At 47.7% G+C, this 25,777-nt stretch overlaps 1 protein-coding gene across 7 annotated transcripts in view; it reads left to right on the forward strand.

The window, feature by feature from the left end:
• LOC117238066 (protein turtle-like) overlaps positions 1-25,777 on the forward strand; it is a 166,078-nt gene that overhangs the window by 83,959 nt on the left and 56,342 nt on the right. For 4 of the 7 annotated variants that reach the window (XM_033502633.1, XM_033502638.1, XM_033502639.1 and 1 more), the window contains exon 3: positions 16,693-16,736. The gene's annotated coding sequence lies outside the window, so the exon portion shown is untranslated. Of the gene's footprint in view, positions 1-12,772; positions 12,792-16,692; positions 16,737-19,133; positions 20,745-25,777 lie in introns of those variants that run through there. The other 3 variants (XM_033502636.1, XM_033502635.1, XM_033502637.1) reach the window with 3 other exon arrangements.

Consider the following 25,777-nt stretch of genomic DNA (forward strand, 5'->3'; position numbering starts at 1 on the left):
TAGGACAGCGTGACGTCACCGGCATCGCGACAGCTACAACGATCAGGGAGGAAGACATCGCGATGACGCCGGGTAAGCTGGATGGTTTGAGGTCGGTCTGCTGCCATTGACGTAACACGCAGAGTCTCGCCGAGAGTGAGCAGTCCGAAGAAGGGGTGACTATAAAGAGACAGGAACGAGAAGGAGAACGAGAGTAAGAGAAAGAGGAGCATGGTGGAAGATACTAGATGACGAGTATCAGTATCGACCGCTAGAGAGACGCGACGGAGCGTGTAGTCATGGGATGCTGGACCGTATCGGGGACCTTAACAGTCCTCGTCGCTGTTTAGTCTTGACATTTTCCCCCGTCGATCTTGCGGTTAGAACTCCGTGGCGTGCGGTACACGTGATCGATTAACGTCAAGGAGGAACGGCCGGAGCAGATGGATCCGTTGGCGGTAAAACGACGCGCGTTTCTAAGAAGAAAAGTTTCAAGTATCGCGAGATGCCGAGCGTTCGCCGACGGTTAGAGTTGACGGTTAATCGCGCGGAGATGTTTAGGCGATAATTTCCAAATAAATTCTCGTAGAGGATTACGTCCGTAAGCTTGCAGCATAGAGACGCGCGTCCTCGTTAATCATACAATTCTCTTTCGCTTTTAATAAATTACCAAGAGGTTAAAGCTAGTCACCGGGCGCCGATAATGAATCACAACAATGCCTCGCGTGGCTAATGAATTATCTTAGCGGCATTCCCACTCTCTTCTCCTTATTCGACAACAAGAACATCGACGCCTCTTCCATCATTTCGGTCTGCTAGGCTGGTGGCTGCGGCAGAATCGGTATCCGAGCAGGAGATGAAAAATTGCGGGTGCAGCTGACGACGCGTCCAAGCCTTATTAATTACGTCCAGTCCGAGAAGGTTCCTGGCAAAATCCTGAATCAGACTAGTCATAGTCGTCGCCGTTCTCGGGGACATTTTTCAACTGCATCGGCACCGATCCTTCTCGTGCCTTCTTTCTTCCGCCGCGTGCTCGATTAGATGGATTCTTGGTTTGATTCTATCGTCCGAACGTCGCTCTGTCGACGACATTTCACGGAGAAGTCGACCCGTGAAGTAGCGAACGGCTTTGAATCTCACAGGTGATTGACACAAATCGAAGTGGCGCGACATAACGCTTTGAAACGGTTTTTGACTGGACCGCGACGTGGTGACGCGACACACCGAATTAGCATTCTTTAACTGGTGGCCCCGTTCCTCGGCCTAGATTTTTCCTCCGGTAATACCCCGGAAGAATATGAAGGCAAGGCGCCGCGTCAGTTTTGTAGAACGCAAACACACCTGGGAGCCAAAGAGGAAACGGAAAATGGAATACAGCAGCTGAAACGTTAACTATTCGTGTCGCGTGTAACGACGCGGACTGCATTCGCACGGTGCAATTTCGCGCCGGACGTTACGTAATTACGGAACAACGAAATCGCGCGGACCACCAACCCTTCGCTGGTAGAAGTAGCTGTATCGGTATTAATTAAAAATTGAATTTTTCCGCTGACTCTGCGGGCACCGGCTCCGGCTTGGGCGGAAAGCCCGACGACCGAGTGTCAGGCGAACTCGATACACCGAGTGCTGTTTCGACGTTATATAACTCGATTGGTTAACATCCGCCCGTACTCTTCCCCTCCTTTTCAAACTGTATACCGCTTTAATTCCTATTCATTCGATAGCCTGATACGTCGCTAAGAATGTTCGATCTTGATCAGTAAAAAATATCTTCGTTATGCGAAAATGCGAACTGGGACGTTTAAATCAGACCGCGAAATTCACATCGTGTTAACACGTAGATTTCGAAATTATCCTGTGATTGTCTAGCTTTCGTGGCTCTGTTGTCTCCGCAGACACGAGATTCCCAACGCGTGGTCGAATCAATCGCGTGAATGCGATGCACGCACGAAAATCGCTGACGGCGTTTGAATCTCGCGAGAACGTCGTCCAGTCACGTACACGCGACGTGTAAATTAATTAAAACCACGGATTGGTAATGTACCGTTCAAACGCGAGACAGCGTAGAAGAAAGTGCAACGTGTTCATACGCGATTTACGATTTACCCACCGTTAAAAATCGTTGACGATTAAATTCCGTTCTGTTCGTTTTCGGGGGAATGTTCGGACTCGGAATTGCGAGCGACAAACGTTTGTTCGTATTACCCGGTGCTCAGACAACGAGATCAAAAGTTATCTAATTACAGGAAGGAGCAATGATACGGACGGAAACCAGGGATGAGAAGAAACAGAAAAGTTTCTCAGAAGAGCTCTCTTCTCGAGTAGTTTCCTTCTTAAAATAATACAACTTTCGCGAAATGTCGAGTGCTATTTTCTTATAATCGTACATGTGTCTCTCGTCCTTGTCGCGAACAGCGTTTCGAAACTGCTCCATTCCGTTGCCACGGCATCGCGATAGATGCCTCTGTCAAGATGGTTTCACTGGTCGGATCGACCGGCTGATTCGATCACTCGAATTGGCGCTGCTTCGATTGTCTCCGATAGGCTGACGATTAAGGACTATTTGGAATGCGACAGTTCACTTTGTAATTTACACGTGCCTAGTGTGGCTGCAGGAAGATTGGATTCGATGGCTTTATAATCCATTGGGAAATTTGATTGGAGAAAGTAAATACCCGGCTTAAGCTCACTAGCACCAGACAAACTTGAACTTCGAAGTTGGAACAAACCCGCACGATCCGTTTGACCGCGATAAATTACGGAGCTGGTGCCATTCTTGAGGGAACTTGTGAGTTTCGAAACAGGATAGGGGGACTTGTGGAAATGGCGCGTTCCGTTTTATCGACTGACCGGGTTATCCGCGCGTAGGAAATTCGTCGGCTTATCAATTAATAAACGCGGCCCGGCCGGTGCTGGTGTGACTCTCGCGAGAATGTAGGTTCGAGCTGCGTTCGATAACGAATTCCGCGATGGAAACGGACGATAAAGGTCGCCGGCCTTTTCACACCATCTCGCACGACACGGCAGTATCGCGCGCATGCACGCGGCTCTCGAATTCACCGTACGGTACACACCCAGAGCCACAGTATGCCGAAGTTAATACAATATCGGATTAAATGTACGCGAAGGGGCCAGCAGGTTGAAAGATACTACCGTTACCAGGCTACGCTTACCTTCGCTAGAATGTAATCTAGGAGGTACGTGAGCTCGTGTGTGCCTACGGTCGATTGCTATCCGGCCGAGAAACTGGCTGACTCTCTTCGAAACTCCTCGATACCGGTATACCTACATTTTACGCTTCTGTTATACGTACATATATATATATATTTTTTCATTTTATCGATGTAATATACGGAACGTTCGTAGCTGAAAAATTGGGAAACTCGTAATTAGTGTGAATACGACTACCTATAGGTTTCAGCGATAACGCGGGGGTGACGATACCGATTCTCAAACAAGTTGCACCAGAAACTCGATACTTCTTCGCGCTACGACAATATTTTTTTGGAAGTTGAGGGAGGTAACGGTTGAAACTAGAAGTAACGCGTAATCGAATTTAACGAATGGAATATTAACAGAGTTTGCGGGGCATAAGTACATAGGTTATTAATTGGGTTGGTCACATCGTCCCGTACGTAATAACCGTCTATAATTTAATATTATTTGGTATTGGACACAGGGCAACGAGATTGTTTTAATGGGAATGCGATGGGAACGGCACGTGGGGAATTTGTCGATCGACTCCCAGAGGCAGTCGAAACTCGATTTACTTGGAGGTATCGTTCGCATTATCTCCGTGCGCGCGCGTTTCGCGGCACGCGTAGCAACTCGGTTATTCGGACGTATCTTCGATATCTCGTCGGCTTCCCATCGACGAAACGCATCGAAAACGCATCAGCCGTGCGATATGGAACGCGGCAGGTGTATCGAAGATCGACCGGCTGGTTTGGATAACTGTGAGTGAGATTGATCCTGCTTACGCTATTAATAATTCTGCTTGATAGGTATATATCACCGAGATCTTGGCGTCACCGGTTACGCGTGCTCATTTGCTCAAGTGTACGACAGGAAAGGCAGCTTTGATATTTATCGTTTCACAGGGATGCTTCGGGCGATTTAGATCGGCTTGCTCGACTGTTTTCCATGGATTAATTTAAAACGATTTGGTGTGGAGAGTTGGTCGAAACGCGCGACTTATCGATCGAACGAGAGAATTGTTCGATTGGCTCGATTTGGAAACGCATCAACGCAGAGAACCATAGGACGTGGAAGATCGCGTGAGCGGCCAAAATAAGCGACAGCCGGAGAACCGATGGCGTCAGCGTTATCAATAATTCCCGTTGACGTCGGATAACGTCCCGAATTTGCACACGAACGTGCTATTCGATTAATTATTAATGCAACGATGCATCGAGCAATGCCGCTCCACTCCGGATCGCCCCGCGCGGAATTATTCTTTTCTGATATTTACGCCTTGACCCCGTATACCATATCGTTACAGATGTGCGTTAATTGAAAGCGTTCAAAATAAATTTCTCCGATTATCTTTCTACGCGACAGATTCATCTACGTCTATTTATAGCCATAATCATAATTTTATTCTATTAATTGCGTCTGGGGGTAATGACCCCGTTAATGACCCCCTACCACCACTTGGACAGTACCATAGTCTCGATCTACCGTTTATACACCGTATATATAATAAGCTTGTCAACTTACTCATCTGCTCTGTATACATTCCTTACAAACTTAGCGTTCGTAGTGCAGTTCGTCTACGAATTCGTGCCCTCTTTACACCTGAAACCTACTTTATGACCAATCTAACTGCCTTAATCGTCTAATTGTAAATGCCAGCAATTCGTGTAACAAATTTAATCTTTTCTGTGACTCTTTAACCACTTTTGGGTACTTTGCTCACATCGCTGTATGTATTTCCTAAAATCGTTTGCTTAATCTCGTACGAATTAATTTTTTCTGTTCTTGTTTCGCTACGTATAATTTTATTTTATTTTATACTTATGTAATTATATACTTATTGTAACAGAGGCTTTATCAGAGGCTTATTGATATTAACAAATAAACGATATTTATTAATTGTAGCTTGCAGCGGTTATCTTGAGATTTTAGGAGTTTGGGAGGAAATATTTGAGGTGTCGATGCCCTGCGTAACTTAATTATGAAAGCAAAGGATTCGAATCTCAGTAAACTCGATCTAAATAAATGAAGACTAAATATTTTTTCCCCTACATAGTATATTAAATTAGTCGAGACTCTGAAACGTATTTCGAGGAGAAAAATATCTCGTATTCGCGTAAAGTAACTATTATAACACCCAGTTATGGTGAGAGAGGTCAGAGCTTCTATAGCGAGATTATTGCGATTATGACAGCGGGAAGCAAAACGAAGGAATATTTCGCAGCTGGTTTCGAGAAATCTTTCCGCGATAAAGATCTCGCTATGGAATGGGTATTTTTCTCGTTTTTCGAAGCGGCGGATGCTGCTGAATTGAGCATTCTACAAATGCGAAGTACACCTTCCACGTTCGTACCTTTGGACGAACTTGGATGTGCCAACGTTGTTATCCTTCGCTAAAAGCCGAGAAGAGATAGAGATGGTATAGCGAGTGGGAAAACTTTGAAGCGAAAGCGACGATAAGTTCCTTCGCCATCTTTTTATTTTCCAGTTCAAGAACGACTGAGATTAAACGACGGTCGTTCAACGAAAGATGCTCGAACCGCTATCGTAGTACGACAAACTACACGAGTCCGACAGTTTAAACTTGTAAATATTGCATCCTGAATTTGCCATCGGCGATGATCGTCGGAGATAGGTTGGATTACTGCCTTTTGAATCTTGTCGATAAATCGATTCACGGGGAAGCTGGATAATTTGTCCATGCTATCCAGGTTATCGTACGAGTAGTTTTTTTCGGTGTATTTATTCCATCAATAATGAAAAATAGTTGTCAGGTTCTGACACGATTGAACACTTTTGGAAGATTCGGAAGCGATTTCTCGCGATGGATCTCTGCTGCCGCTTGCGATTTTGAAGTTAAGTTCTCCATGACGCGCCCGTTCAGTGACGCTTTATCGTCCCGTTTTCACTCGGCGAACCTTCAAACTTTATTTCTTGGCGCACGAAACCTTCGGCTAGCTAGACGTTGGATCGCGATAAAATCTGACTTTCAAATGTTGGACAAAGTTTCGCTTCCATCGAAATTCCAATGATTCCGAGAAAACTTTGCACGATGACTCCATTTCCCTTGTTTGCCATTGTCCGCCACCTCGATTCTTTCTTCTCGCGGTAGTACAACGTATTTCACACGTTCCTTGTGATCATTTTTGTTGAGGCAATTACTTCAACAAAAACTCTACATCTTTGCTTTTGTATATCCGTGACCTGGAGATCGCTGTTACGAAGAGAATAGAATTTAGTGAAAAATACTCAAAATAAGGAGAGGTCCGTGTTATTGTGCCCTTGAATATAAATTTTGTTTTAGTAGAATATAAATTTTGTAAGTAGATTTCTATTGCTGTTTCTTGTAGCCTTCAACTTTTTGGTAATGTCCTTTGTTATAAATGTATGAACATGCTCCCTATCATATCTTCTTCCTATTGTATTGTAATACTATGAGAGTGAGAATCTGGATCAGCATACACTATACCTATACTTATTTCGATATATTTTTCTATTACAAATTCATTCACTCGTTCCTCCATCAGTGAACCTGAACAATTTTTTCGATCGTTCAGCAACGCAAATTCTTTATCGAAAAATAAAAATCGCCTGCGGTGGTTGCTTCCATATTTTGACTATTATTTCCTTTGGCCTTCGGTCTTCGAAACACTTTCGATAACGGTTATCTTTCTATCTCGATATTTTCTATCTTCTTTAAGTTTGATAGCATTTGGGCGCCAGATGTTCTTGATACGATTTCACGAGCTTTTCCAACAAGAACGAGCGTGACGCAACTATTGTTTCCTCTAGCCGTCCATCTCCCCGGAATCACTACGAGTAACCGATAAACTATCCCCGTGCAAATCCTTGTTTGCTTGGTCGCTCCGCGCCGCGCCGCCCATACAACCCCTATTCTCCGTTATACATCAGGACGCAGCTTTACGAGCTTTATGACCCGTGCCGAGAGACCGGGTCATCAGTGTTTTACGAGGCTTGTTTAAAGATTGCTCTGTCATCTCGTGCCGTTCCGACGGTATGTAATTCAGAGGGGTGGTTCTCCTTCGAATCACAAGCACAAACGAAAGGAAGTTTCGACTCGCTAGGCCCTTGATAACCTCGATCGCGGGATTAAAGTGCGTGCCATTTCGTCGGAACCGTTAGTGTCACCATGAATGACAATCGAGAGCGTTTTCCTCTCGAGGAAGGAGGACGGTCGAAGAAAGGGTGTCGCGAAGCAGAAAGCAAGTTTGAAAGAATAATTACGTTCGTAGATGGAAAGCCACGTTTCGAGCGCGAACTACCCCCGCGTGTTGGAGACGATTCAGACTAACAATCGTTTTTACTCGGTTCCGCGAATCTCGTGAGCCGCGTTCCCCTGCGCGACTTCCTCAGACTCCTGTTCGCCGATCGTCCATGAAATCAGTCGCACTCGGCAACTCGAGACCGCGTTCTGACGTGCAACGTAATTTCCTACGTGCCTCTCGCATCCCTACGCCCGGAAACACCGAGCAGACAACAATGAAACCGCCTCGCGACGCATTCGAGCCACTCATTCTTGGGAGAGACGCGTCTTTCCGCCGGCGAAGAAGTGGAAATTACATCAAAGGCGCGATTGTGCGGCCGGGCATTGTATCGACTCGCTCGATGTTTCGCGAGGCACGCGAAACCAGAAATAAACCGGGACGACGAGCAAGTTTGCGCATTGAATTCCGCCGCCTCGCAGGATTAGTCTCCTCTCGGCGAGCGAGCACGCGAGTCTGACGAATTAAACTTAGGTACGTTCGCCCGCGACTCTGGAAAATTGGAAACTCCGAACTCCGTTCCTCTTCCGCGGTGATCGCGTGGAAACGTGCCGGTTTAAAATTTCCGGACATTTATTATTCCGCACCGGGGATGGATAATAACGTCGCCCTCGTTACAGCTCCAGCTACGCTACATATCACGATTCATACTTGATGCGTTAATAACGTCGAGATAATTCTCCGGCGACGTACTCTACGGTGAATGGACCATTTCACGCGTTACGATCATCCTCGGTGCCTCGCATGCCCCTTCGCCACCGATAATCAAAACTTTTCATCGGCTGTGCAAATAAACGGTTGAATCGACGCGTTTTCAAGCGCGAGACGCCGCCCGGCCAAGCCGTGCCGAGTCAGAGCTGCTTTCGTTTCGATGAATTTCCAAGGCGATTCCACGAGAACCTGGTGCAACAAAGGCGGGGCAGCGTGGAAATAAAAGAAGCCGACTTACACGGCCAAAATACTCGAAAAAGCGGCGTTTCCCGTGGTGGTTGCAGCGCAGAACGCCTTTGCCACTTGTTTACCGACGCTTTCGCGCTTCCGCCTGTTTCGAAAAAGCACTTACCAACGAATACGCGAAACGAAGGTGGAGCCGTTTGGGACGAAAGTCGAAGAGGCAACACGGGCTAGAGGTGTTTCGACCTGCCCCCGAACCGCGAAATCAATGTACGGGCTGGCCCGTTAATTAAGAGAGAAGGTGGGCAGGCCCCTTCTGACGGAGAAAATTCGTGTTTCCTGCACAAACGCGTTTCTGTAAACTTTCCCGATATGCCGGAATCCTTCCTTTGCTCTCTCTTCTTCTCTTTCTTCTTTCCCACCTCTCTTATTATCGATTACCTGCTACGCGAAAATTTGGTAAAGCACGCAAAAGGGTAACGAACGTACACAAATTACCGATAGGTTGATTCCTTTCCTCTTTCTTCTCGCGCCTCTTTGACTCCTCGAAGCAACTCCGTCAACATGCTCTAACATCGAGTCTCCCGCATTTCGGTTTTCTCTTACTTACCTGTTATTTTGCCTTGACTCCGCGCTACATCTTCCTCTTTATGCGCAACGATATCGTCGATACTGATCTCCGAGCGTGTTTCGAATCGTCGAGACTCTGTCAAGAGATTATCCGTTCCGCGATATCAAACGAGGGAAAAAATTGTTGCAAGCGGGGGAAGGAAATCTCGAGAAGCGGAGTGGTTTCCTTATGATTCCGACGAACGAAACTTTACTCGCGAATAAATCGCCTTTATCGTCGGGGTGGAACGTCTTTTTCCTCTTTTTCCGGCGGCGGTAGATAGGTACGTACGCCGCGTATCGATATGCCAAACTGGAGTCGTCAAATTTTCCGACAACTTTTTCTTCGAAGCGATTTCTCGTTGAATGGCGACATTCGATCGAACCGCGCGTCTCGACAATCGTCGATAGACGTTCCGTTCGATCGAGGGAGAGAGTATTTGTGCGTGGCGCGCTTTCCTCGAAAGGAAACTAGCGAGTGTAGTAAAAGAGAGACGAAAATAATTCAAACGCGTCACGTCGCTAAGAAATTTCAGCGTGTAGATGGCGCTACGTTGGGCACAAGAAAGAGAGGGTAGTCGGGTCACACTTCGCGTTTTTTCATTCAGTATTCATTTACCATTCCGCTGCTCGGTAAAAGGGTACATTTGCATGGAAATTTTTCTCGGCTCGTTCCTGTCGAGAGGTGCCGTATACACATTCGCTATTCTATTTTTCACAAGAAAGGATTAAAGTATTTACCGTGAAACAGAACTTGTTAAAATTATCGCGCACGAGCAAATTATCGTAAAGCACGAGCGTCGCGAACGAACCATTCACCCGCAAATATCCACATGCCTTCGCTCGAGAGATTCACTCGACGTTTTTCAAAGACACCGTACGAGCTTTCAGTAAGCCTTCTTTTGAATCATCCGTGCATCCCTCCATCGACTCCCCGCGACACCCCTGCGTTTGACGTTCCAACTGGTGCCTCAGCTTCGGTCGGTTAATCTAGCCGGTACAATCAACGTCATTGTGTCGCTGAATCCAGTAACGCTTCAAGAGAGGAAGAGCTGAACAACGTTTGTAAACGCAACCTTATTAACCATGTTCCTTTCCGATGTTTCTGTATTCTCATCATTTTCTTCTTTCAACTGGGAAGATTTTCCAGACAAAGTGCGGTTTCGAGAACACCACAAAATACAACTAATTTCGTGTTATCGTTCGACTGAAGCAACGAATTAACAGGTAACGAAAGAGCAGGTCGTAAAAAGTCAACTGGGTTCTTGTAATTCAAGAGTAGCGGCAGTCTGGCGTAAATCTCGCGCAACGGTAGCAGTGCAGCGAAGACTCGTAAGCAGAAATTGGCTAGATGAGAGAGGTCGGGGTCGAAATGATGTATTTATCGCGCTAGACGGCGAGTCGTAACTTATGCGGCAGACGTAGAAGAAACGCAAATAGACAGCACCGAATCGAAACAAGGGAATAATTCTTTGACCGGTTGAAAAATTGTGCTCGGAAAGAGATAGTCGGCAGGCTTCGAGAGAAAAATGGCAAGCCAGTTGGTTGGGAAAATTTCGCGCCGCTTTCTCGACGCAGGCTATCGATTGATTTCCCGCCCCCCGCTTCTCAAATTGTTTTCTCTAAAAATCGCGTGGCAAAATGCCGCAATTAACGTGAACGTCAGGTTGCGTGCATTATCCAGTGGTCGTTCGTGACGCGTTTCCCGAATAAACACTCGGTTCTTCCGCGGTCGGGTAAAAGCACGGAATCCTTGGAACCCTTTTAATTCTCACTTTCACCCCGCTGAGTCGGTTGCGGGAGAAGGAAAAGCGCGCGACGGGTTTACTCAGAGAAAAGAAAAGCGGCGAACGACGCGTCGGCGACGTGGCTCGTGGCGGCAGTGCGGAGAAAGATGAGCAGACTGCACTCGCAAATGGAAATTGGTTGCAAAGGAATATTTACTGCCGACGTTGGTCTAGATGAAAAGCTGTAACTTATGAGATGGAACGTTAACGAGAAGAACATAAAGAGAAGCGCAGGGACTCGCGGCTGCGAGAAGTGCGGTATCACGATACGTAAGTTGGCAGTTGTGTCGTCGAGTTCTCGCTCGACGTGCTCAAGATGCGTGGTAAAATTACCGAGTCGAAGAAAGCGAACTTTTAACGCGAACGCGTGAACTTTCCCGTATTCGTGATCCGATATATCGCAGAAAATCGAAACTAGGAACGATTAGCGGTAGAGGGAGCTGACTACGTTGCAAGAAACGCGAGCATCGAGCTCGAAATAGGTCGTGTAGCCGCCTTTATTGGTACCTGGGTCCGTACGGACGAGGGATGAAGTACTTAGAACGCACATCATACGCTAGACACATTGATAGATGGAAGAAGGCACGGTAACACAGGAAACTAAAGGCACGAAGATAAATTAATACCGTGGAATTTCTGGGAGTTAAAGGGAAACTCGTGGTCGAGCTAGTTGGTAGTTCTGCCGCTTACCCACTCTACTCTTCCTCTTTCCTTTTCTCTGCCTCTCGTCCTCTTCTTCTGTTTGGCGAAGCCGTCTCTAACTCGATCTCCGTGAAGCATGGATCACCGACGAAGCCCTTCCGAATCGAATTGCAGCCAACTCCGAGAGAGACGCGCGTATCGTGTCTGACTATGTCCGGCGCCTCCCAGTTACGAGTCTGTTCCAGACTTTCCCAACCCATGCTCAACAACTTTGGATTTCATTAGATTGGTTAATAAAGCTCGTTATCCTGGCTACGCGTTAATCGGTTGGAAAGTGGATTGTATGGGATCGGTGTAGGTGTTCTGAACGGCGATTAATCGTGCGAATCGTGTAAGTCGAAAAGCTGCGGTACGATTTTACGAGGGAGAAGGAAATCTGCATTTTTCGCCGTATCGACAAAAAATCAAAGACACCGATGTGGAGAAGATAATCGATAAAAAGATGGTCTCAAAGACAATGACAAATGACATTAGCATTACTGGTACGCAAGTAAGGAGTACAAAGTAGTCGACGTTCGGATCCGAGACTCGCTGTGAGTTCGAGGAGTCGACCAATCGCGCTGTCGCGTCATTGATCGAACACTCGGGCGACGAACGCAAAGAGAACGAAAGAAAAAAAGGAAACCGGTAAAAGGGACGTCTTTCGTCGAATTCGTTAACTTCGTTGACCGGTGGTTCTTTGTGGTGGACTTTGAAATTAAATTTCCGGTCTTACGGAATTCGGAGAGTCCTTTGCCGGACATCGAGCCGACGAAATTCGATCGGCAGTCATGAAAACTTCGACCCACCAAATCGTTTCTCGCTTCGTCTCATAGATCGTCACGCGCTGAACGTGCGACTGTCGTTAAAAATGATCGACGTAGTATCAACTGCAGCTCTGATAGATCGTTTAAGCGTCGTGCAAATACTTGCACACATATCACGCGTCGTGAAATTCTCGGTTGCCGTGACCCTCTACTCCCTTTGATAAAGGCCAAACCAAGAATAGGGCGTGCTTCATGCGACCTCGCCTAAATGTACAGATTCTTATCGTATCCGGCTCCCATCGATGTAAAAGCTGCAACGTCGTACGGATTTTACGATTGCGCTATATCTCGGAGGCCACTGCACGAAATTAGGTGGTATAGATATTTATTAATTTGCGCATATTATTCGGTGGCATGCGGACTTGTGCGACGTGTCGGGTCGCGTAGCAATCCCGTGGCGCAGTTTCATGGTTATTTCACCGAGCTGCGCGTCGAGGCTGCGTGATAGTCGTACTTTTCTCAGTAGCACATGGATCGAGCAGCGAGACGCGCGTTTGCCACAAGATCGCCTCGGTTTCAGCCCTACGAACGGCAAGGTACGAGGGTGTTGCCAGTGGAAGCAGCCATTCATTTGCATTTCACTAGTCTCGTTGGCCTCGAGCTCCATTTCCCATTTCCGGCCATGTCAAGCATCGAAATGAAACGTTCATTCAAGCCAGCAGCCGCGACCTCCTTTTCCCTCTCACGCGGCTCGCTGTACTTCGTCTTCGTTATCGAGCTTCCTTCCGCTCTGGAATAATTTTTCCAGCGTTCGACCTTCGATTCACTTACTCTTGATCCACCCACGTTATGTGCGCGTCGATCCACCCACCTACGATAGCGCACTAACATTTCTAACCTTCGATTCGTTTTTAGACCAGTGGTTGACCGCGAGGATTCGCGAAATTCGAAGGAAAGAAGGTCGAACGTCGTCGCCGTAAAAACAGTGCACGGCAAACGACGAATCGAGTAGACAAAATCATCGGAAATACAGTACGGCGTGGCGCGGCGCGCTTGGATTGAATTTAGATTTAGCTGGTTCTTCGATCGCGAAGTCTTGGATTCGCTCCTCTACGATCTGAAAGCTTTGTACGGAGCGTTCTTGTCGCGGTTCGCGTATACATTTCGTCGTGGATAATCTCCTCGGTATTCTTCCTACGGGCAAGAACCGAGACAATATTTTGGCAAGCGGTTTCCCCCTTTCCAGTCGACTGATTCCCCCAGCATTCGTAGGTTACCCTCGAACGCGCGGAGGAAAGTGAACAAGGTTACCTCAAGATTTGCATATTTCTATTTGCGATCGAGCAGAGTCGAGTTGTTCGTTTGTTTTTCCATGGGATGCTTGGCCGATATCTTTGGAAAGTTTTTTCTCAAACTTTCAACCTCCTCGATTCGAATCTAAAGTGTGTCTATCTGCCGATTATTTAGCTGGCTCGTAGACCGATCGGGAACGATCGTTGTCACGAACAAAGGAGTAAAAGTCTAAGGAACGATAGATCACCATTAGAAAACTGGATAGCGACTCGGGGGAAAACAAGTCGGTGTCGAAGTCGTTGCCCGAAATCCATAGACTGTACGTACGCCTTTGGATATGGTAGCTAGCCTTGGACGGTCGGTACCGGTCTGGTACCGTCCAGAGAGACATCGATTTACTGGCGTGCAACTCGATGCTCGTACACGGGCCAACACACACAGGCGTGGTAGATGTACGCGCGAGAGAACCGCTGTGTTGTCGGTCGGTTGGGGTCAGCTGCACATACGCGTGCACTTTCGCGTGCATTATTAGGTGAGCGACGTGTATTCGACATACACGACGTGCGTTTACTGGCACACGTATGAGCCAACTAATATCGGCTGACGGATGGATTTATCTAAAATTAGAGCTGCTGTCCGATCAGCCAGCCTATCGGGTTACCGATGTCTCGCTGACCTCTCGTTCGCGTTCAGTTACAGACTCCGAGTAAAATTAGAGTCAACTGCTTCCTACCGACCATCAACCATCCACTGTTCTATCTTTAGACCAAGGTAAAGAACCCCCACGATCCGGACACGCTTTCCTTCGATCCTGAACCTCGGTTTGCCTTGCGACTTTTACTATTGATCTTGTGGAACCTAGAAGCGGTCAAGCGGATGCTCTTTAGAAACATTGCGATCGAACTTGTTTGTCACCGCTTTGCAGTCCAGACGATCCGCCATGGAGCGCGCGTCCTTCGAGTCGTTCAAGGTTCTTTCGCGGGTTTTCGGATTTCACGGCATTCATTGATAGTTGCCTCTAACAAATAAATTCCACGCGTTTATCTCAAGTGTGATATTCCGCAGGTTCACAAAAGAGAAAGAAAACTAGAACAACCGGGAATTGTACTAGCTTCCTCGAGTGAGGCGAGAACAATTAAATTGAAGCACGACCGGACTAGATCTTCCGGCGTCACGTTTGCAGTCGTTTCACGCTTCTCGAGAACGAGTGCACTCACTGGAATCGTTGCTCCTCGGAGACACTTCTCGCGGGGGGAATGAGCGGACGATTAGATTTCGAGTCACAGTTTTCCGGATTGTGCCGCGAACTGATCTTATGCTCCCAGCTCTCGAGTATACCCTTTGCGCTACTCGTGTTTCCAACTGAACAACTTTAGGGCCAATTTCGACGTGCCGTGTCCTTCCGTAAAAGATACGAAAAGAGGGAGGGAGTTAATAGTCGAACAAGACCCCTTCCGTTCTCTTTATTTCGCGCCTTCTTCTAGGGCGACGAATAGGGTAAGGGCGAGTAATCGACGTGAAGTAAACGAGTATTACTGTCAACGTGTTCTCGTAGATCAGAAGCCGAAAATCAGATTCGTAGATCTCGATGCCGAAAATCGCGAGAAATCTGTTTACCTTTAACCGAACTCGATTTTGCGTCTCATCGGAAAAGAGGCGGAAGATTTTGTTTCCGTTAAATTACGAAGGATACGCGGTTAATGTTCGAGCAATGCCGATTGGAGAAAGTATCGTGTCCAAAGTTTAATACAGCGGTCGATCTGTACCGCGTTACCGTCCGGTTCTCAATCATTTCAACTTTATGTAGATTTATAACAGGGTCGTATTTTATTGGCGGATATCGGCGGAGTCGTATTTACTCGGTGCACGATAGAGCGCCGCGGTTTGCCGCGTTCGTTTCTAAGAGGTCGAGGACTCTCTTTTTCTCTCCGCTCTCCTATCGTCTTCTCGCTTCGTCTTACTCGCATCAGCAGAAAATACCGACACGACATCTATGTATATTAAACTGTGCAAAACTATCGATCCGCGCGAATATATATATATATATGTGTGTACAGATATATAACCTGCGTCTTTTGACGTAAATAGATCTTTATTTATACGATCTATTTTATCCTATGGTTCGCGATCGCGACATACCTAATACTTAAATTTTTAGCAAGCGGCCAATAGTCACGGTTCGTGATATTCTGCGCAAATTCCGGAGAAAAGCATCGACGCATATCCAGTTAGCTACGCGTCCGCTGGTTGGTTCGTTTTAAGTGCGGGTATTTAGCAATTTATGGCTGGTAGTCCTTGCCGGAAACGCATCTCTGCGACGGAACTACCGGGTGGCTGAGCCGCGAACATCGCATTAATGTCAGCCAATCCAATTTCCTAGGAAACGCAGTGGACGAATTCGAGCGGATAATTTATGGCAACGCGAGTAACAGCGCGAGTAACCTCCGCGAACAACCATTTCGACGCAATTAAAAAGAACTCGCTTCTTTTTGGGGCACAATTTTCTAAAAATAATCGTTTTCCCAGTACTTTATTTCATTTTTTACGGGACTCGCCATGGAGAAGATATCGAGGGACGTACGTACGTTTTTTAATCCGTGACGCGTTACGTAAGAATTCTGACGTTTGGAAGTCAGATCCAGGGAATCGTGTGTAGAACGAAGCGACCACGACGTTCGGTTCCTAGGCCGAACAAACGTTTGTTTGTTTGCAGGACTGGGAAAGGTTTCCAGGATCACAATCAAAGTCGAAATCGCTGCGCGAAATTGCAAATCTTTTCGTATTTATCTCGCGACGTCGATTAGAGATCGGTCGATGGTCTGCTGGCCGACTCTTATCATTTCCTTGCGATCGTAGCAGAATATGGTTGTGCAGGCGCTCCACGTCATTCGCCGATTAAACCCGGTTACAATAGAATTTCCGAAGTCTCCGAAGAATCGAGATACTTTGGCGCCACAGTTTCGGTTTTCCCTTTTACATGTCGCCAGGTTTTCAACTCTGTTTTCTCGTTGACGTCGAAGGGCGTGTAACATCCCCGCGTCCACCTCCCCTTGGTCGCCTAGTTGTTTCCGACGACCTCGTACTGCCTCCTTTTGGTCACGCGATCGCTCTTACGGGAATTTTCCAGGCTGTAAATTGCAAAAGTTCTGCCAGCAGTTCGGCTATCGTATCCCCGAAACTAACCGCTGTTTCTTTTTGTTTCAGATCCCAAGGCGTCTCTGTGGATCCAGGGCGAGCGCACTCGCGGGGTAAGTTTCTCCTAATAACAGTACACCGCCATTGAGCTGCAAAATCACACGCGAAGCTAGTTTGCGAGTAGCTCGACGAAAGCGGAATAATATTTCCGTAAACTCGGCCAGGATTTTCGGCTCGGACGTTCGTTCCCTGGCCGTTCTTTTATCGAGGTCTCGTATTTTGCACTCGTTACGTCGCGGTTCGTTTATGTTTTCCGCCTTTCTTTCCCCGCAACGGAAAAGAGGGATACAGTCAGAAGCTGAATAAAGATACGGGACGAAGGGTCGCATAAATTTAAGTTGCTTGCATATGCATGAACAGAACGTTTTTTTTTCTTTACGGGACTTCTCTGCGCACCGTCAGATACCACTCGAAACAATGCATTCGCTCGTTATTTAGGGATTGCGAAGGATCCGTGCGTTCGACAGATGCTGAATCGTGGCCCGTCCAATTGGATAATAGATCGAAACGAAAAATCTTGCATCCGGAATTAACATTCGTCACGCGCTTATTCGTACTCGGTTCTCTTTGTTTCTCGGCTCTTTTATTACGAGTCTCCGCTTTCTCCAGCCACGCGCGGTAATGTACATCCCGTTATCTTTCGCTCGAGATAAATCAGCAATACGTATTCGTGTTACAAAGAAACGCCTCCCGAACACTGAATACGAATGCAAGCCACGCACGTTCAACGTTATTTAGGGGGCTGCGAAGCACTCGTTTCATCGCGATCCAGACAAAAGGTTAGCTTACGCGGATCTAGAGGGTTGAACGGCTCCATGCGAGTGGTTCGCATTGTGTCTACCTAGAAAGGGAGATCAGGTGTCGAAAGCTTTACGAACCAAGCCTGCGTTCTATCTCCTTATTATCTATAACGCGACCCACGCTCTTCCGTATTTTTATCGGCCTTGGCTCGGCTCGTCTCGTCTCGTCTCTTCTCGTCTCGTTTCGTCGTGTCGCATTCACACCGAATTAAAATTATCCTCCGTCAAGTTGTTGGCAGCACGCTCGGATTCAGTATATTTTTATTCAAAGTTTAAGTATCGGGGAAGATGCAGAGCCTTGGAATAATCGCCAACTGTGATTCGCGCTTCTCGCGCTATACTCGGGCATCGGTGAGAAACAATCAAAAGTCAGGCAGATAGCGAAAAGCAACAAGGCGCAAAATATTCCCGACGTCCCGAAAACTTTTCCATTCTTCAAGCTGGTTCGAGACAATTCCAGCGGAGGACGTCGATGATCGCGCGCTCGGTAGCAGCGAATGTCGGGATGCGAAAAAGTTTCCGCGAGAGGCGACTAGGCACTTGGAAGGTGATCGAAGAGACAGACGGCGGTCGTTTCCAGTACGGTGAATCGTGAAATTTCAGCAGTCTCTTTGATCCGGCGAAAAGTCATATGCTTGAATTGTTAATGTCTACATCGTGCCAGCGTGCATACGTGCATAAATGCATGTTAATTCTAAGATAGCTGCGATAGTTTGCGCAAAACCGTTGGTCGCCACTGAACAAACGATGAAATTGACGCGTGATTCTTGCCGCGAAATACGCATCATCGTTCACTGCCGTGCAGGAACTTGCGTGTACTTTATTAAATTTCACGCGTCACTTGGCTTTAAATTTCGCCCTAACTCGATGAATCCGCGTCCTGAACACTGAACGCAAACGAAGAACTCGCTTAAATATTTGATTGTTCGAAGCATCGACAGTTCGGGCGTCGCAAACGTGGGAAGGGATTCAATTAAATTATAATGGGAGCAGCAGCGCAAAACCGCTGCTATGTGTTTGACCAAGAAAAATAATCGAGCGACTCGCGGACAAACGAACGCGGATGCTCGCCGCTAACCGATGGAGTAGATCTTGGTGAAGCAGCGGTCGACCGTCTGGTCGTATGGAGTACACGCGACGCCCCACGTGCGATCCGTGGAAAGAAATCTATTACTGAAGTGACAGATCGGCTGTTAGTCGACGAAAAACGGATAAACATCCTTCCGAAACAATTTGTTTTGCGAGAGGCAGACGCGAGAAATCTCTTACGATGCTGAGTGAAGAAAGAAATCAAGGATGAACGAGGGTGAAAAGAAGAGAAGATGGACAGAAAAAAAGAGAGGCGGATGACACGAGGGACGTGGCCAGGGCACCTCTGAAAGTCGTTACGAGCTTGGATGCCGCCCTTCCGCCCGATCAATATTGCGTTGGTGGGGCCGAGGCATTGCGAATCGCGGCAAGGGACGTCAGGGGGTGTCGGAGAGGGTGAAAGACGAGGCACAGCGGGGCGAATGGAACGGATCCGTAGCTGCGGAGGAGGCAAAAGTCGGGTCGGCGGGGTGCCGAGGGGTTCCGAAGGGGTTCGCTGGGAGAAGAGGGGTTGAGAGAGTGCGCCGACAGTGGGGGTTGTTTGGTGGGGGCGGTAGTAGAGGAGCGAACACTGTCATGGCGCCGCGCACCACCGCCAGCCAAGCGGTACCTTCAACTACTCCCTCGCGGTGTGTGACGCGCTCTTCGCGATTTTTCTACTGAATTTTATCGGAATCGTGGCGCGCGCGAACGTGCTCCGCGAGTGTCGAACGATTTGCCCGCTCCAGAACTATCGGCTGCTTTTGAAACGCATCGCCTTGATGTTCGGAGGCGCGCGCGATTATCCGCCGCGACCGATTCGTTGCACGAACGTTGTGTCGCAGTCGTGACTTCGCGGCCTTATCGGACGGAACAGCAACGCCGCGATCTTTTTTCCGTCAGACGAAACCAAGAGATTCTTGGAAGAACAACACGAGGCGAGGAAACAGAGTGCGCTAACTCGGCCAACGGTTCGCGAACTGTGCTGCGAACGGTGTGCAAGTCAAGTACGACGTTAGCGTCGAGTTATCAGTGTCGGTGTCGAAGCGAGAGGGAAACAATTTTTTAGTCTGTGTCTATCGTGAGAACGCCTCGTATCGACCTCGAATCTCTGAATCGAAGGTCGGAGGTCTGGCGGTGTCCTATTCGTCGCTAAGCCGGCGCGAACACGGTGCGGTCGAGTTTCGCGACTGACGAAAGGAGCGAATGTCGTCGAAGATCGACCAAAGTTCGTGAACCGTGAGGTGAATCGATGGTGCACGCGAATTCGTGGCACGATCAGTTCATTGGGTGGTAGCACGTACGATGTCGCGGCGCGATGCATCACGTGACTAAGAACGGACCGTAAAAGAAGGACAGACAAAACGAACGGTGGAAAGAAGGAGCGGAAGAGGCAAAGGATACATTCTGGTGAGGACCTTGACGGGTCCTGACCAGGCCGTCAAGAACGTGGAAAATAGGCGGAGGTGGCTGCCGCGAATGGATCGCGTTACCATCGGTCGAATCTCTCAGTGACGAAACAATCTACCGAGAGTAACAATGTCCTAGCGAAGGCAGGAGTTCGTCTAGACCGACCCCCTCGCCCTATTCCGTTTCATCCAAAAGAACCTTAAAACCCGTTTCGCCTTATGATCCCCGGACACTGTTCTCCGACTGGTTTGCGAATCGACGCACGACCACCTAGAAAATCGTCCTTCTACGCACATACACAACGATCACCCCGTAGAAACACACGTGCGCAAGTACCGTGCACTACCTACGAGGTCTCGTTCTAGGGACACGCGTACTCGCTTGCACGACACGCACGTACGGTCAAAAACCTGCACGCGTTTTCTCCGTCCTCTTTCCCTCTGATCCATCGCAACTTCTCTGACGCGAATGTGCGTTTACACAGCCACGTCGATGCCAGAAAGGAACGCGCTCTCCCACACGCGTCCCCGCCTTAGCCGTTAACCTCTATAGCAGCGTACACCTAGAAACAACCACGCGCGCGGTTGTGTCCCTCCGACACACACATACGCCAACCCCCGACGTATACTCGAAGAGACGCGTACAGAGACAGGCACGAGCTTCCTGAATCCAGCCAAGTCCAAAATCCTTAATCCCGTGGGGTGATCCTGGCCCCACCCGTACGCCAAGGAACCACACCCCGGCGAGAGAAGAAACTCAGGATACAGACTTATCGGGTTCGTGGTAAGCTTTCACGTTTGCTACACGATTCTTTTCCTCCTTCCCTCGTATCTTTTTTCTTTTTTCCTTTTGTCTCTTAGCATTGGGATTTTGTCGCGAGGATCCGATGGGTGCATAAAAGCTAACCGCGTGATCGAGAGAAAGCTCTCGGATCGAAAACGTTAATTCTCCCGGCATCGATGTGAATGGTTGTTTCAAGGTTGTTGGTCCGTTTCGCCGTCAACCCTATTTCCTGCTGTGGTGTATCGCCGCGTCGTTTTCGCTGCCACAACGTCCGCCGTCGACCCATCGTTTCTTCTTGTCGATGGTTTTAATAGCGCACATGGCCTCGCTCCATGCTGGATGCAAGTTGCAACGCGGCTGCGCAGGTTAGGTTTGCTGAGGCCGCGGCGCGAAGGGCGGGTTAAGGGCAGTGCAAGGATATGCCGCGGGCTGGCGTTTTCGTGCCACGAACTTGGAACTACGCCTCACACCTGGATCCACCCCCTGCCCGCCCCGATCGATCGAATTCTAGGCGCGCAATTATTTTAAACGCGATTACATCGAACCGCTAGTGGATCTCGCGGTTTTCCGAGCAACATGACCCCCTCCAGCTGCCATCTCCACGAAAACGGTACCGCACCGATCTCGCTTTCAGCAGAATTAATCGTCCTTCAGATATCGCGCTCAGACTCACGACTACGACGATCTAGCGTTTGAGAAATTGTGCGACTCCGACTCATGTTTGATTCCGACCAATCTTCTTTATTCCTTGATTGCACGAACATTGTCAGCCTGTTTACCGCTAAACGCTTGCCTGCGATTGATCGGCACATCGATTATCGATTGCTTCGTCGTTTACGGCGTAAAATATCGCAGTATCTATTTTCGATTGAAAAAGTCGAGTTGTTTTTTCGAACGAAAAAGTTGTCGCAAAGTAATACCGAGGAAGAGTTTTTCGTAATTGACGAAACGCACGTTGCGATGGAGGTCGCTTTTTCCATCAGCCATCGATAGTCGTTAATAAATTCGCAATTAAAAGTTTTGTCGAACCGTGGAAAAAGGGCAGAACGCGATGAAAGAAGATAATATTCTCTGTGAATCGCGAATGTATCTCGGAACGTCGGAACGAAATTCGATCGATCGAGTCAGAAATCGATCTTCTAGAATACCTGGCGGCATGCTTGATTTCATTACTCCTTTGATGTATCCGAGCCAGGAAATGCACGAAGAGCACGTTTACGGTCCGTTGGATGCAGCCAACCACTGGCAAACCTCTCTCTTCGAGCTGATCGAATATAACTTACAACCTCGCTAACTATCAATTTGCGGTAATTTGTGCGTACCGGCGATTTTTCCTCCCGCGACTAACTTATGAGGTTGTTACACATGGCCTACGGCTCTTGGTTCGAGAATTATCGAGCCTTGTGTCGCGTTACACGTCGAAACGTCTCTACGTCGCTTATGCACCTGTGCCCGAATCGATTCACCGCGTCGAATCGTCATTTCCATAGCCGCAAGGTGTCGATCGATCACCGTATCGTTGCCACGATCCTCGTGAACGGTGAAAAATAGAGAAACATCGGCGGGATTAATGCGAGGTTGGTTCCCGTTTTAATAGAGTACGCGTGGTACCGGCAATCGGTCGAATTGCATTTGCTAATAGGGTCGGTCTGCGTGAGTAGTACTCAGCCACGGCTATTCGTTTTCGAATTAGCATCTCCTTTTAACGTGTTTTGATTTAATATCTCCTTTTAACGTGGTTAAATTTATAAGCGTAGTCGCGAGAATTATTTTCGGGTTATCGGTAACCCGACGAATTAATTATTTCCTCGTTTTGTAACTTATATCAACGTAATTAACCTTTCGGATTTCATTATATACGAGAGATGAATTCAACGCAATCAGGCTTGCTGCTCGGTTTTATGTAGTAGCCACTCTAACCGTTTGCTCGCTAATATTTCGAGTAACTAAATTTTGCTGGTTAATTCAACGTACCGAACATTCCCCGCAATTCGTTGCGCGCGTTACTCGAAACAATAATTCGGTATACTAGATATAAACTCAGCGTCGAAGCACGGTTTGGTTAAGTACGATAACGACGCAACGCGACGTTACGATAAAGCGCGACTTAAACGTGCAGTTCAATTTTTCTCGCTGACACGCCGCGCCGATAGTAAATTGGCACAGGCACGCATACGAGGATTCTTGGTATGACTGGCGATACAATCAAGGAGAATTAAATTGCATTTTGTTAGCAAGCTAGCCAGGTGAAGCGAATAAAATTGCTGAAACTGCTGGAGTCGACGCAACTATTCGCTGCGATGGCACCGCGCGGTTCGAATATCAGCCAGCAGGCTTCGGTTAATTTTGACCGCGAATCGAAATCGTTACCCCTCTCGTAGCCGGCTATTTTCCCGTGGAGCGAAATTGCACGTCGACATTCGGAGAAAAACGCCGCCTTAACGGAAAACCGGTGCGCGACAGCGTAACTTTTTCGCTCGGTCGTATAAAACGCAAACTATTTCCCGGGAACGACACTGGCATGGTCGTTTTTCAAGGGGGTACTCGTGTGCTGTACACGGCCGCTGCAATTGCAACGTTAACGGAGTTGAGGGGATGGGGTTTTTCGAACGGGAAACGGCATCGTCGTTCGCGGTGTAGCGCTTACAACAGAGGGCCGTGTATCTCGCGCGTTTCTGCCGACCAAATTCTCGTTTAATCTCTCTTGACCCGATACGCCTGGCCGGAATTCCCTGGCGCCTCGAATCGACTAAAAACTGCTGTCGCTGCGGAATTGTGTTTCGTTTCGAATCCTGCGTCCACCCCTGCCTATACAACCGGTGAAACTTATTACGCGAGTTGATCGAACGGCTAAACGGGAAAGTGGAGCGAGTACCATCGTGTTTTCGTCCAGCTTCCTTCAGGAATCGATTCGTCGTATCGACGAACGTTTGCGCTCAACTCAGGACCGCGAGAATGAAATTTAATCGTTACTCTTGAATAAATGCATCGTCATTGTTGTCGAATGGTTTTTATCTAGTAGCACGGCTATCAACAGCAGAAGGGTATTGATTGACCAATCATGCAAATCCACCACGCCGTACTCCCTGCTTTCGTATTTTTCCGATTTCGTCGTTCCACCGTTCCTAGACAGTTTCTGCTGCTCCTATTATTAATTCCTTGATCTCGCACTCGTAGTACGAGCACGAACGGTCGTTTGATTTCTTTGTTTCGAGTAGAAGGAAGAAAACTCCTTTTTCCAGTCGAACGAAATCTATAAAACGTCCATGACCTCATCTTTGAGGAGATTGCTTAAAAATTAAATACCGGTCTCGGACACGATCCGCTCGTCACGTAACGATTAATTTATTCAGCGGTTCCTTCGCGATTTTTTCTACCCAATCTGACACACTGACAAGGGCCGAGACAATATCTGTCCTTCGAGTGGCGACGCAAGACCCGATCGAAATTCTGGCCCGAGATCGTGCTGATTCCTCGAGCACGCGATGCCTTTTCCTCTTGGTTCCGTAGGTCGAAAGTTGAAGGTCTTTTTTCGGACCACGAGCAGGTAACGTGCCACCTCGGCCTCCATCCAGCTACGTGCACGCCAACGTGCAGCTACCTGGATTCGAATAGATCGATCGAACGGAAACATCCAAATGGAAGGAGTGGAAACACAGATATATTCGGAAATCCGGTATTCCCGTGGCTTATTCGATCAAGCTAATAGTAAAATAAAGGCGTACGAGATAAAATTCGGCCCTCTTAAAACAAGTTGTTATTCTAACGAAACGTTGATAATCGAACGTTATCGACGAACGTGGATTCTCCGCAGAGACGAACATCGGGGCTGATGTCGGTATGAATATGTCGAGAACGGCAAGTGGCGGACGACAGGCGTGGACGAATTGATGACGTTACGCATCGCGTATTCTAGAAACGGTATAAGTTATACGTTAGTTTATTGTTTTAATTATAACAAAAAAAGAGAAGTACACGGGTGGTAACTAGATTACGTTCGCGCCGAGTAAGATTTAATTTATGCTATTGGGTCTCAGTTAAAGGAACATCCGCTGTAATTATGAACCGAACAAAGAAATCGAAAACCCTGTGTTCTCCACGTTTTCCACGATACCATTTCGTTGATTGTTCCATTTTTGTTAACCGCCGCGGTTGTTTGTAACTCTTCGCTCATAAACGCTGTCGAACATGCGAAAACCACTCAAGAATGAACAACAAAACGGTTGAACCAAAGAACTCGGGACGAGCCTTTGGAACGCGTCGTACGCGTGCAACGTTATTGGCCCATGGTGCGCAAATTTATCCGGATTAACGTAGCACGTGAACTCGTCGCTTTATGGAAAATCGATTTTCATAAAACCTTCAATTGCGCGTTGTAACCGCGCGCGTGCCGGCATCTATTGCATTTACACTTTGGAGCCGCGAACGATGTAATTAAACCCGGTCATCCAGTTAACCGTGTTTCTGTGTGAAACGCAATTAAACTCGAGCGGTCTGCAGTCGCGTTCTCGCGACGGATTCCTCCAACCAACTTTTCAAAGGATGCATCGATCCAACTATCCAGCCTCTTTGTATCATCTGCGCTTTGAAAATTAAGGGGACTTCGTGCTGTGATGTTTCCTCGATAGCACCTCCCAGCGAACTTTTCGATGCGAAAACCAAACATTCAAACACGAACATGGATCGCGTTGATTTCCAAGCAGAAACATCCTCGCGATTGATTTATCCTCGTAAATGAACTAAGCACAATGACAGTATAATGCAATGGACGCGAGCACTCGAATGCCAGTGCAGTAGCTGTTTATCACCGCCGACGTCAACCTTGTCCAGTCAATTTTTCTTTTGTCCGGTTCTACAAACATTTTAATACCCAAATGAATATAGTTTGTATTGATCTTTTCCCGGGCCCCGGTATATTCTGCGCTGAATTTTTTTTTGTCACGGCTAAACTGACCTCGATGTTCTCTACCTCACATACCTGTACGCGACGCGAGCGACAAATCTCCCTTGGTAGCATTATACAAAAGTTACGG

Source organism: Bombus vosnesenskii, unplaced genomic scaffold (genome assembly GCF_011952255.1).
Source record: "Bombus vosnesenskii isolate JDL3184/JDL3185 unplaced genomic scaffold, Bvos_JDL3184-5_v1.1 scf7180000013431, whole genome shotgun sequence".
Taxonomy (NCBI): Eukaryota; Metazoa; Arthropoda; class Insecta; order Hymenoptera; family Apidae; genus Bombus; species Bombus vosnesenskii.